Source organism: Pleurodeles waltl, chromosome 8 (genome assembly GCF_031143425.1).
Source record: "Pleurodeles waltl isolate 20211129_DDA chromosome 8, aPleWal1.hap1.20221129, whole genome shotgun sequence".
In the NCBI taxonomy this organism is placed as follows: domain Eukaryota; kingdom Metazoa; phylum Chordata; class Amphibia; order Caudata; family Salamandridae; genus Pleurodeles; species Pleurodeles waltl.
This window is the reverse complement of record NC_090447.1, coordinates 1,001,180,817-1,001,194,604: the sequence shown is the minus strand read 5'-3', so window position 1 is coordinate 1,001,194,604 and position 13,788 is coordinate 1,001,180,817.

The following is a 13,788-nucleotide window of genomic DNA, read 5'->3' as shown; positions in this document are numbered from 1 at the left end:
TTTGGGACTGTGGCAGGGGAACCGACTGTCCAGAGGTCCCTGAACGGCCGGGCTGGTCATCTTGATCCAGGCGTGCAGAGCTGCTGTCGTCACTGTGGGCCTCTTCTGTGGGAGGACTGGATATGACTGGAACCTCCTGTCCGGTGACGTTGGGTCGGGGTCCTGTTGGGGTGTAAAAGCATAGTCATTGTATCTGTGTGTGCCATCTTATGCAATGGGTGAGTTACCCTCTACTCCTGTGCTTGTATTATTGCCTTGGCCCTTGTGCGATTGGTGATTTTGGGGCCTGGGTGAGTCTCTCTACTGGGCATGCTTTGGTGATGGGTGTCCATGCATTGGTGTTACATGCAGGGCTTGGTTTTGGAATGTCTGGGTTGTGGTAGTGGGGAATCTGTGGGGTGTTGGGATGATGGGTGTGAGGGTAGGGGTAGGAGTTTTTGATGACATGCAGGTAGGGGGGATATAGTAGTAAAGATTTGACTTACCATGAGTCCAGTCCTCCTGCTACTCCTGCGAGGCCCTCAGGATGCATGATCGCCAAGACTTGCTCCTCCCATGTTTTTAGTTGTGGGGGAGGAGGTGGGGGTCCACCGCCAGTCCTCTGTACGGCTACTTGGTGTCTTGATACCACGGAATGCACCTTCCCCCGTAGGTCGTCCCACCTCTTCCTGATGTCATCCCGTGTTCTTGGATGCTGTCCCACTGCGTTGACGCTGTCGACAATTCTCCGCCATAGCTCCATATTCCTTGCAATGGAGGTCTGCTGCACCTGTGATCCGAATAGCTGTGGCTCTACCCGGATGATTTCCTCCACCATGACCCTGAGCTCCTCCTCAGAAAACTTGGGGTGTCTTTGAGGTGCCATTATGTGGTGTGGGTGATGTGTGAGGTGATGTTTGTTGTGCTGTGTGATGGGTTGTGTTGGTGTGTGTTGATTGAGGTATGTGGATGTTGTCTGAGTGGTAGTGTTGTGTGCCTGTGGATGCTAGTGTTGTTTTTGCTATTCTCTCTCTCTCTGTTTCTTCCAAAAATGTCATTGTAAGGGGTTGTGGGCAATGTGGGTGTGTGTTTTATAGTGGTGTGAGTGTGTGGGTGTGGTGTGTGCATGTGTATCAGGTGTGTGTATTTTGATTTGTCCAATGTGGTTGTGTTTTTTAAGTGTGTGTGTATTTTGAGCGCCGTGGTTGAATGACCACCGCGTTGATTCGTGGCTCATCATAGTGTGTGCGTATTCTTGTTGGCGTGACAGTGTAGGTTTTGCTATTGCCAGTTTATCACTGACCTTTGGTGTGGTGGACTTGTGTGGGTGTCTGTATTTTGGCGGATTATAATCTGTGGGTCGTAATACCTGTAGCGGATTTCTGTTGCGGCCACGGTATCTTGACGGCCGTCAGCACGGCGCTAAGCAGGATTTACCGCCAGGGTTGTAATGAGGACCACAGTGTAGATGTTCCTGATATGGACATAGTATATTCTTATGTTAACCTGTGTGTTTTATAATGTATTACATATATGTTTGTGAATGTTCATTTGATGGACATAACATGCTGATATGGTTTTCTTGCCTTGTCATATGTTTTATAATGTTCCTGATATGGGCTTTTATGATATTTCTATGACAAGTGCTTTTATTTAGTAATGTGATTCCTGACTACTGCTTATGTTGCAGAGTACTAGGTAACCTTTGTGTTAAATGTGACTACTGCTAGTTCTGCAGAGTAACTAATGTGTAACGTTCTGACAACTGCTAAGGTAGCAGGGTTTTACTGATATGTTGTGTTTGATCTAATAATTGCGTTGTGTACAATACAGTATATTTTCACATAACTTGGTGTTAGGTTTCCTTTGTGGTGGGGATAGTGCGTCACATGTGTTGTGTGTGTTGTGCGAACACTTTACAAATTGCCACTGGGATAGGCTTGACTGCTCGTGCCAAGCTACCAAGGGGGTGAGGAGGGGTTATACTATACGTGTAACTCCCTTGCCCTGACTAGAGTGGGTGGGTTCTGCCTTGCTTAGCTGCATACCCTAGCCTACCAGAAACCCCATTTCTAACATTGGTCGTCAGCAGTAAGGATAGGACTTGCGCTTGCACAATTCCATTGTGACTCATTATTTCACTACAAAGATTGCTTTTAGACCATCACATGTATTGCTTCTCTTACATTTCTCTCTTTGGTCATTTTTCCTGTTTTCAGTTCTCACCCTTGGGTATTTGGACTGTCACACTTTTGTTAATTGTAGCCTTTCAAAATGGGGCCAACCTTTAATTTAGCAGACCTGCCATTTTACACGCAGGAGGAATTAGAGGGGTTCTGTAAAGAGAGAGGGCTGCCAGTGGAAAGGGACCTCAGGAGCTGTCTCAGTTTCTTTGAAGGGTTTGTGACATATGCCCAGGGGAAGAGTGTCCTTAGGGGGTACCCAGAGGATCCTGAGTGTAGCGAGGGTTCCCAGTGGGAGCGCACCCAGACCTCATCCCTACAGAGTGGTGGAGAGACTGATCAGTAGAGTGAGAATTACTGGGCACGGACCCCAGTTGACAGGGAAGGCCCCAGTGATAGGGAGTCCCTTGCTGGGTCCAGTGTAAGAAGCAGGGCTACCTCTCATTCCTTGACGCCTGATGAGTTCAGAGATAGGCGGGAAGAGAGGGACCTGAAGTTGCAGTTAGTGCGCTTAGCCTTTGAAGAGAGAAGGGCTGAGGTGGAGACGGCCTTAGTACAGGAAAGGATGACAGAGAGGGCCTTTGCCAGAGAGAGACTCGCTGTTGAGTGCAGCCTGAAGGTTCTGGACTCACCAGCACTGCAGGTGGAGTCCAGTGGGGGCAGCAATGTAGAGTGCTGTAGCAAAGATGTTCCTCACATACCCATAGATCTGGTACCTAGGTTCCAAGAGGGGGGTGGCATACGTCAGTGGTTAAAGGAATATGAGAGGGCTCTGGTCAAGCGCAGGATCCCTGAAAAGGATTGGGGGACTGGCCTAGCGAGCTATATTCCTGAGGAGGGGAGGGATCCCCTACTGACTTTGGAAGAGAGTGACAGGGAGGGGTACTCCACTATGAAGAACTTACTGATTGTGAAGTATGGTCTTTCCCCTGAGGAATACAGAAAGAGGTTCAGGGGCTATAAGAAACTGTCCCACCAGTCTTGGTAGGCATTTGTGGAGGCTTGCTGCATTGCACTAGATGAATGGGTGAAGGGTAGCACAGTAAACAATTTTGAAGGGCTGTTTAATTTGATTGTCAGAGAGCCCCTGCTTCATTGTTGTTTTTCAGGGTTACGCCAACACTTGTCAGTGAGTGAGCTCTCTGACCCCAGGGAGCTTGCAAAGGAGGCGGACCTCTGGGTGCGTAACCGAGGTTCTGGTGTGGCATTAGGGGGTGTTCCTAATAAGAGTGGTCTAGGTGTTTCCCAACCAGGTGTGGTGGGAAAGGCTTGTGTCCCAGGTAGGTTCCAGTGTAATGGGAGGGGTTCGGGATCCCATGTCTTGTCTCAGAATAGAAGGAATGGGGTTGGGCTGTGTCCCAGGATGTCCGAGACCCGGTCTCATAGACTGGTTGGTTCCATGAGTGGAGGCCAGGAGGAGCGCCTAGCCTGCACCATAGGGCCAGCTGCTCAGAGGGATCCCATTTTGACAGTAGGACTTGGGCGGGTGGCTGGTGATAGCGTTCCGCCAGTCATGTTGTCTGGTAGTTTCACTCCAGAGTGGAGGAGGTGGAAGTCCAGGCGTAGGGTTGAGAGGGGGCTGGCGCCCCCAGTGGAGAACCTGGATGGTCAGGGGTCAACTGTGAGAGCAGAGCCCCCCAGGAATGACCTTGGTTAGACCATTTCTGGGTTGGGGGAATCCAGACTCTGCCAGATGGGCAGAGGTCAGGAGACCTGCACCAGCCAGACTCTTGTGTGGCCCTTGGGAAAGGTGTTTCCCTTCTGGGGGTAGGTGTGACCCCCAGGGAGTCCTGGTCCGCCAGGCAGTGGTTCAACCGCAGGGTGGTGACTCTGGGTTGGATGGTCATGTTCAGGGATAAGCTCTAACCTGGCAGGGGGTAGGTGTGCTCCCAAGGAAGTCCTGGTTCACTGGGCAATGGTCCACTCTAAGGATATCATCAATGGACTGGATAGACAGGTTCAGGGGGTAAACTCTGACCTGATTGGGGAGGCTGTTAGTGTGCTCACCCCTCAGTGGGTAACTCCTGGTGGCCTCTCCCAAGGTGGGAGGACTGGAAGTCTGGGAGTGAGGTCCAGTCAGAGGGTGTTGACTCTGGACTGGATAGACAGGTTCAGGAGGTAAACTCTGACCTGGTCGGGGGCGGTTAGTGTGCTCTGCTCCTCTGTGGAACTTCTGGTGGCCTCTCCCAAGGTGGGGAGCCGGGGAACTCTAGAAGTGGGGTCCAGAGAGGGGGAAGCTCGCTCCGGACCCCGGTGTAACCCAAGGGTATCGTCCCTAGGTTGGGTGGTCAGTCGCCAGGTAGTGATCCTGGGCTGGTGAGAGAGTTGTGCAGGACTGCTGTACCCAGAGCCCTGGCATTTATGGATTCTGGTGATACCCCTCCTAGGAGAGGAGGGTGGGATCCTAGAAGGAGGTGTAGAGGGAAGAGAGCCTCGCCTCTAGCCCCTGTGGAACCTATGGGTGCGGACCCAAGGTCGGTGCATCAGTGGCAGGGTAGACTCCCTGAACTGATTGGAAGTGGAGTGGAGACAGGTTGCTATGCACCTGGGGCTACCACCCCCCCACTCGTTATGGTTTCAGAGACCAGAGACTCCTAGATGGCCTGGGGCCTGCTTCTGAAGAGAGACTCAACTGAAATCAGGTTTGTGTAGAACTGGAGCCAGGGTCCATGTTCTATCGCCCCAATCAGGGAAGCCCATCAAGGTATTGATTTTTCTCCCCTGGCTTTAGGCTTGTGGGGGGTTGTGTTGGACCTGGCCCTTGTGTCAGGTTCATCCCCTGACTTGTTGCCTCCTTCCTCCTATTTTTTCTGACCTCTCGCTGTTGGCTCTAGGACTCTGAGCACTTTATCACTGCTGATCAGTGCTAAAGTGGAGGTGCTCTCCCATCTAAAGTTTGTATGATTGGCTTATACCTAATTGCCATATTTAATTTACCTATAAGTCCCTTATACAGTGGTATCTCTATACCCTGGGCCTGTAAATTAAATGCTACTAGTGGGCCGGCAGTGCTACTTGCGGCACTCACTGAAGTAGCCTTTCAAACCTATCTCAGGCCTGCTAGCGCAAGGCCTCTGTGCACAGTTTACTGCTACCGGGACCTGGCATCTATTTACTTGCCAGGCCCAGAACTCCCCTTTTACTACATGTAAGTCACCATTAAGGTAGGCCCTAGCTAGTCCATAGGCAGGGTGCCATGTATGTAGAAGGCAGGACATATGCCAGGTTGCGTGGCCTGTCCTGGTAGCGACAAACAGCCAAACTTGGTGTCTCACTGCTGTGACTGCTACCTTCTCATAGGATTGCATTAGAAATGCCCTGCTTTATATGTGGGGGGTATTGTCTGATTTATGAGGGGTAACATAGGCATGTTTACTATGGTTGTGATGGTGGTAAGAAATGCTGCGTACTGGTGTAGGTGTATTTTTTATTACTATTACAGAAATGCCACTTCTAGAAAGTGCGCATTTCTCCGTGCTTATGACTCTGGTGTTCTGCAGCTTGACTCCAATCCACGCCTGGGCAGAGTGACAGTTGGTCTTTGTGCATACTTTTCAGATAGTCTGTACACAGGGAGGGTAGAGGTGTCACAGAGGTGCATCCTCATACTGAATAGTCTTCCTGGGCTGAGAGAAGGGAGAGGCGGGCACACCTGCATTTGTAAAGGCTGTGCCCTGGCCTCACACAATATGGTCGTTTACCCCCAACTGATGTTTGGAGCCTGTGCTGGAGGAGAGAGGTGGCTCTCCCAGAACCAGTTGTAACTGGTTGGAACCTCCTCTCCCCTTTCTTTGTAAGACACTTTAAAAACTGAGTAAAAGTAAAGGGGAGTTTTACAATCTGGAGACACTTTGGAACTTACCTGAAACTGGACACAAGACTGCTGGAGGGACTTCCCAGGAACCGCCATGGACTGCTGCTGCTCTGCTGACATGTGACATGCTGGGTCACTAGGAGGAACTGTCACTGTCTGCAACCCTTGTGCTGGCCTGCTGCTGAGCCCTACCACCTATGCTCCATTTCTTCCTTGGCCTTGTCCCCCAGGGGCTGGGTGTAGTGGTCCTGGACCCCTGCAACCATCTGCATAGCACCTGGAGAGCGCTTTGCTGTCATTATCTAGCGCCTGAAGCAGCTCTCATTTATTAACGTACAAAGCGCTCTGAAAGCGCGGTCTGGTAGCTAAAGAACTGCCCCGGTGCTTGAAAGCACTTTTCTGCAGCCAGATTTCACCTCAGAGACCCGGGCGTTGCACGTACTAGAGCGTGTGTTTCAGAATCACCACTGCGACCCAGGCTGTTTTTGTGGAGCGCCGGAGTCGCGCTATTCCCTGTGCCCAAGGGGTACCACTGAAAGACTGAAAAGGAGCAAGCATGCTCCGACCGTGCCCCCAGGGTGAATTAAGCTCCAAGGAGTGCCCCGGGGGCACAAGCAGGCACCCGCTTTGATGCCTGCTCGCTTCTGGAGCCTGTTGTGTGCCGAGGGAGACGGGCAGTGAAGGAAGCCTCATCGGAGGCTCCCCGCCCCACCAGAGTCCCTACTGGAGTCCCAAGGACGAGCAAAGGGGGACAGAAGCCTCATTGGATGCTCCCCCTGCCCCATCGGAGGCCCCGAACTGTTTATAGAAACCGCAGGCGGGGCGGAAGCCTCATCGGAGGTCCCCCAAGCCACCTGTCTCATTTTGTGGCCCCTTGTGGGCTAGTGGCATTGTGTTGGACCACCCCTCATTGGAGGGCCAGTGAAGGCCCAGGGGGCCCCCCAGAGATCCCAGGGGCCCATTTTTAAAGCAGAGGGGGTGCGTGGCACCCCCCTCCTTCCCCATTGTTTTGGCTGACTTTGGCCCTCCTCTTGAGGGCCGGTGGAGGCATGGGGGGGCCCCCAGAGATCGCAGGCCCCAGGAGGGGCCCATCATAAATCCAGAGGTGGTGTGTTTCACCCGCCTCCCCCCAACTCATCAAATTGGCTCCCGAGGGAGCGCATGGAGCGCCGGGGGCCCCACTTGTTCTCTTCCTGGCACTTGAATTGCCCTTCTTCATAAACAGGTACTTTTGAAAGACATTCAGTGTATAATGTTCTTGATATGGACATAGTATATTCTTATTGTTGGACTGGTCCCTTGTGGCAGGTTCATTCCCCGACTTTTTGCCTAATTCCTCCTATTTTTTCTGACCTCTCTAGGACTCTGAGCACTTTATCACTGCTGACCAAGGCTGAAGTGCAGGTGATCTCCCATCTAAAGTTGGTATGATTGGCTTATACCCAATTGGCATATTTAATTTACCTATAAGTTTCTTGTACAGTGGTATCTCTAAACCCAGGATGTTTAAATGAAATGCTACTAGTGGGCCTGCAGTGCTGCTTGCGCCACCCACTGAAGTAGCCTTCAAACTAGCACAGGGCCTGTGTGGGCAGTTTTCTGCCAGAGGGACCTGGCATCTAAATTTACTTGCCAGGCCCAGAACTCCCCTTTTACTACATGTAAGTCACCCCTAAGGTAGGCCCTAGCTAGCCTTATGCGCTGGGTGCTATGTATGTAGAAGGCAGTACATGTGCTAGGTTGCGTGGCCTGTCCTGGTAGTGACAAACAGCCTAACTTGGTGTCTCACTGCGGTGAGTGCTGCCTTCTCATAGGATTGCATTAGAAATGCCATGCCTTATGTGTCAGGGGTATTGTCTGATTTATGAGGGGTAGCGTAGGCATGTTTTGTATGGTTGTAATGGTGATAAGAAATGCTACTTACTGGTGTAGGTGTATTTTTTATTACTATTACAGAAATGCCACTTATAGAAAGTGTGCATTTCTCTGTGCTTATGATTCTGGGGTTTTGCAGCTTGACTCCAATCCACGTCTGGGCAGAGTGACAGATGGGCTTTGTGCATACTTTTCAGACAGCCTGTACACAGGGATGGTGGAAGTGTCACAGAGGTGCATCTGCATACTGAATAGTCTTCCTGGGCTGAGTGAAGAGAGAGGCGGGTAACACCTACATTTGTAAAGGCTGTGCCCTGACCTCACACAATAGGGTCCTTTACCCCCAACTGATATTTGGAGCCTGTGCTGGTGGAGTGAGGGGGCACTCCCAGAACCAGTTGTAACTGGTTGGAATGTCCCTTCCCCTTCCATTGTAAGACACTGTAAAAACTGAGTATAAGTACAGGGGAGTTTTCCCCACAATTTGGAGACATTTTGGAACTGGACGCAGAAGCCTGTAAGGACTCACCAGGAACCGCTCTGGACTGCTGCTGCTGTGCCGGCCTGCAACACCCTTGTGCTGGCCTGCTGCTGGGCACTGTCCCCAGTGCTAGTTTTTCCTGAACTCTGCTCCCCTTGGGCAGGGTGCTGTGGCCCCTGACCCCTGCAACCATGTGAAGCACAAGGAGTGCTTCAATACTTGACAAAGCTAACGCTTCGGAAAGCGCTTCACTTTTTATTCTTTAAGCACTTTGAGAGCGCTCCTTACCGCCCAGAAACACTGCAGCGACCCGGGCTCATCAGGAGTGTAAAGCGCTTGTAAGCGCGATATCGTAGAAAAATCACCGCTGCAGCCCGGGTGGGCTGTTTATCGAAGCGCTGGAGTCGCGCTACTCTTTGTGCCCCCGGGACACAAGGAAACTTCTTCAAGACGAAGATCGGAGTGAGCGCACTCCTATCATGCCCCTGGGGTGAAGCGCGCTCCGAGGAGCGCCCCAGGGGCACAGGCAGGCACCTACCCTGGTGCCTGCCCTCTCTGACGGCCGGGTGGGCCGCTGCGTGTTGCAGGAGACGTTGGGCGGGGAAGGAGGCCTCATTGGAGGCTCTACCGCCCCACTGTGCCCCCTATTCCTTGTTATGGAAGGGCAAGGGGGAGAAGGAAGCCCCCCCCACCTCACCAGAGTCAATAGTGAATTTCTGAAAGATGTGTTTGGTCTAATAATTGTGTTATGTACAATACAGTATATTTTCATATAACTTGGTGTTGTGTTTCCTTTGTGGTGGGGATAATGTGATACATGTGTTGTGTGTGTTGTGCGAAGGCTTTACACATTTCCTCTGTGATAGGCCTGACGGCTTGTGCCAAGCTACCAATGGGGTGAGCAGGGGTTATCTTGGACGTGTAAATCCCTTGCCCTGACTAGAGTGGGTGGGTTCTGCCTTGGCTTAGGTGCAAAACCCCATTTCTAACAGCAGTGATCCTCAGGCTCAGCACGTTACTATTCAACACCTCACCAGCAGCAGTCCAAAGGCTACCAGTCATCTGGAGACCTTTGGTATATCCCTGTCATATCCCAGAAATGCCTGCAAAGCTGTATGCGCAATATGATCACCTCTTATCTTCCTAAGTACTTCAAGTACTTCCACCACTGTCTCCCAAAACCTGTGCACTCTTGAGCAAGACCAAGCCACATATGTGAAGCCTGCATCCTCCTCGCTGCATTAGTGGCAGCTAGTGCTATCTCGCAGGCCATACCAGTGGAGGTGGGCTGGTATATAATACACCCTGCTGAAGTATTTGAAATACAACAAATGGTGCTGGATATTGAGAGAAATAGACTTCATGACTGAGCAACAGTAGGCCCACTGTTTATCACTGGTGATAATGTCTAAGCCTATCTGCCATTCTAACCTTGCTGTTGTAAGTCCTGGCTGACGCACTTGTTGTGCGAACCCTGTAGAGTTTAGCAATGGTACGATGTGAAGCAGTCCTTTGTATCAAGTGCCCAAGTGCAGGAAAATCCGGGGTCTCTAGTAAATCCTCCCCCAAAATGGCCCTATAGAAATGAAATTGAGCCATAACTAAGGGTGTGTCACAGTGTTTGCAAACCTGCTCCCAGGTACACATTGCCGTACAGTCATCAGCCCCAATTCCTGCAGTGCTTTTACTTCCCCCCTCTTAGCTCAAGGGAAACCACACCCACCATTCCAGCAGTATTTGTAGCGAGTACATGGCGAATACAGCCATGATCCGGCTACCTGCTCATTTAGCCACTGTCAGTAATAGGCCATTGTATTCAGTGGATCAATTATATTGTATATCTGCACCAGTTTTTCAAATAGCTTCTAGGATAGTGATAGTGGAGGGGCAGTGTCACATTGAGCCACAGATGTGGCAGGTCCCTCGGACCATGCAGCCAGTAATGTGCAAACATACATTGCACAACCCTGTAATAGGCTTCCATATGAGGAGCATTCAACCCTCCCATATCAAAAAACAAATTCAGCATGTCCCAACTCACCAGCAGTTGCTTCCCAGCCCAAGCTAAACAAACCAATAGGTCCACAAGACCGTGTGGGGCAGCAGGATCTGGACGCTGACAATTAGAAATAGAAATAGAAAACTGGGTAATACCACCATTTTGATGATAGCAATACGGCCATTGAGTGATAATGTCAGTGCTGTCCAGCGGTCTACTTTATCCAATAATTTGTGCATTTCTTTACCATAATAATCCATTAATACCACGGGTGGATCAGTGTGGACTTGTATTCTCAGGTAATGAACTGAGTCCATCTGAAATGGATAATCTAGTTGCATAGCCATCGCAGCCCCAGTGAGAAGGAACATTAGTTGGGACTTTTGCCAATTGATGCACAAGCCAGAAGGCTGCCCTCGTGGAGAATTGGTGATGAGTTATGTTTAGGATTGCACATGTATAATAAAGTATCATAGGCGTATGCAGAAGTGATCAAATTGTAAGGTGGGAAGCAGGGGCGTCTGTGCGCATGATATTCCCGTAGAGCACTGCCCAAAGGCTCACCTGCCAAGGCATACAACAGTGGTGAAAGTGGACTGCCCTGTCTGGTACCCCTCAAGATTTATATGGCAGCTGTGACCATCCTGTTGACCCAGATACAAGCTATTGGGTGCATGTAGAGCACTCTGGCAAGTTGCAGGAGGACATCCTTTACTCTGATATGTTTCAGTATTGAGAGCATAAACCCCCACTCCACCAAGCCAAAACCTTTTTGGCATCCAGAAAGACTGCTGTGGAACACACATCGGGGTCTACTCAGGAAATTGCACCAAAGAACTTCCAAGGTTGTAGGATGGGCTTGGCCTGGAATAAATCCTACTCGCTCTATACTGACCACGTCTGGAAGCAATGATGCCAAGTGATTGGCGAGTATTATTGCAAACATTTTTGAATTGACATTCAATAGTGATAGTGGTCTGTAGGAGATGCAGCAAACTTCCGACTTACCCAGTTTTAGCAGGGTGACCAGCAGCACCTCATGAATTGTGGGAGGCATGCATGTCATTTAGAGCTACCACTTTCTTCGCAGGGTGCAGCAGAACCATAAAGCATTCCCTTTGTGAGACTATTAGCCACTTTATGATAATGTTTTCAAGATAGTCCATCATGTCCTGATCGTCATGTGCGATATACAAAGTATATAGGTCTGCGTAATAATGGCGAAACAGTTCTGATACCTTCCCTGCCGTGCACAGAGGTAGCCTCTGCCCATCCCACTCCTCCAGATCACAGCATCCTCACACTGGGGCTGCAGAGCGTCACCAGCGTGGCACCCGGTCATTACTATGCACCCTTTCAGTCGCATATTTCCCTAAATGGTTAACCTCACTTTGAGCCACTTTATAATATTCCTCCAGATTAGCTTGTATGTCCCTAAGGATGCCCTGCTCTGCTGTCTCCCTGTGCTCTTGCTCTATGATCGCTATCGCTGCCTCCAACCACGAAAGCCGACCGCACAGGGACCAAAGCACTCTGGCATATTTTGATATAGTGACCATCCTGATGTAAACTATAAAGGCCTCCCATACCGCTGTGAATTTCCCAACAAACCCAATATTAATGTGGAAATATTTGTCAATAGATTGTGCCAACTCTTCCTTAAACACCGTATCCAAAAGAACGCACAGTGGAAACCATCACGTGAATGCAGGTGGCGGAGGGCTATACAGTTCAAGCTCCACCAACACATGTGAATGGTCCAAAAAGGTGCATGGTGGGTGCTCGCAGCACCCCACAAGTGTCACAAAGCTGTGAGACATTAACCAAAAATCAATGTGCTTGTGGATGTTGTGTACTGTGGATTAATGAGTATATCCTGCTCCTTTAGGAGACTTGTGCCAGACACCTAGCAAGCCAAATTGCTCTGCAATTTCACTTATGGTGCGGACTGTTGCCGAGGGCCACTGAGGCAGTCCCCGGGAGTGATCTCAGTCTGGACACAGCACACAGTTGAAGTTTCCACCCCATATCTGAAGAAAATCGCCCCATTTTACCAGCCGGGCATGCAGGGTGTGATAAAATTGTGTATTATCATAATTAGGAGTAACCCCACCAATAGCACTACCAATTCATCCTTATAACAGTGCACTACAGCATATCTGCCACCCAGGTCCATGCACATCTCATGTATTGTGATGCCCGAGCCCCTACATACTCAAACCAACACATCTCTGGCATGTGAGGTAAAGGCAGCCACGCAGCAGACTTCCCACAAATGACAATGTGTTAAGAGCCTACTTTCAGGTGCCATGTGTGTTTCCTGCAGTATGACCACATCTGTAGTGTGTTGCTGCATGTATGCTACTACCGTATGCATCTTCCGACAATCATTCAGCCTCTGACATTCCAGGTAAGAAACTCCAACAGTGAGGGGGCCTTAGTGTCCCGCCATCTACATGCACCAGGAGTCACCTATTCAAACCTCCCAAGCAAGCATTCACAGCCTGAAAACAACACCCAAACATGTTTAATGGTTATGTACAACTCCCACCCCCCATATTGTTAAGTCCCAAAACTTACACAGCAATGCCTTCCACCCTCCAATCCCACTCTCAACCCTGTCCACAAAGGCCCAAACAGAACCAGTTGGCACACAAATGGGGTAGAAGTCACCCAGCTGGTCTTCCCCCGCTACATGAAGCCGCAGGGAGCCACACATCAAAATACAGTGTGTGCTTCAACAGGTAGATTGTAACCATAAAGAACTGAGAGCTTCACCCGCATTCACTGCTGCACTCATATAGCCGAAGTCGTAAGCCAATGCCACACACATCATTGACTAGGGGTACAGCTGCCTCACATCATCAGCAGGAATGCCCTCTCAGGTCTAAGTGCTGCCCACCCCTTAGTAGCAGGCCACCACCAGTTCACTGTTGCATCGCCCTATTCATTTCTAGTTACTGCATTAAGCAATGCAAATAGTCAGATGCCCGCAATGCAGTCAAAACCAGCTGCAGTGGTCATCCTGATGATGCAGAAATTGAAAGTCTGGGCTATGAGTCGCCACTCTCGGTCAGGTGGTATTAGTCCTGCTCCTCCAAGTCCTGGGATGTCATGACATCCCCATCTTCATAGCTAGACGACTGCCACTGTAGCCCTGCTGTCCCAAGCCATTTGAGGAACTGTTGAAGCTGTTTGGGGTCACTGAAAGTTGTCACCTTTCATTCTAAGATTACTTGGGGATGTGCGGGGCAAAGCATGCTGTACTCTATTTGCAACTCTTGTAGTTTACGTTTGGCTAGGGGAAATTGCTTCTAGGCCTCTTGGACTTTTTGCATGAAGTCTGGGTACAGTAGCAGCTCGGCGCCCTCAAAGTGATGCACTTTGAGTTCAAGATCCTTGCGGAGTACCATATTCTGGTTTCTGTAATTCAGAAGCCTTGTAATGATTGGATGAG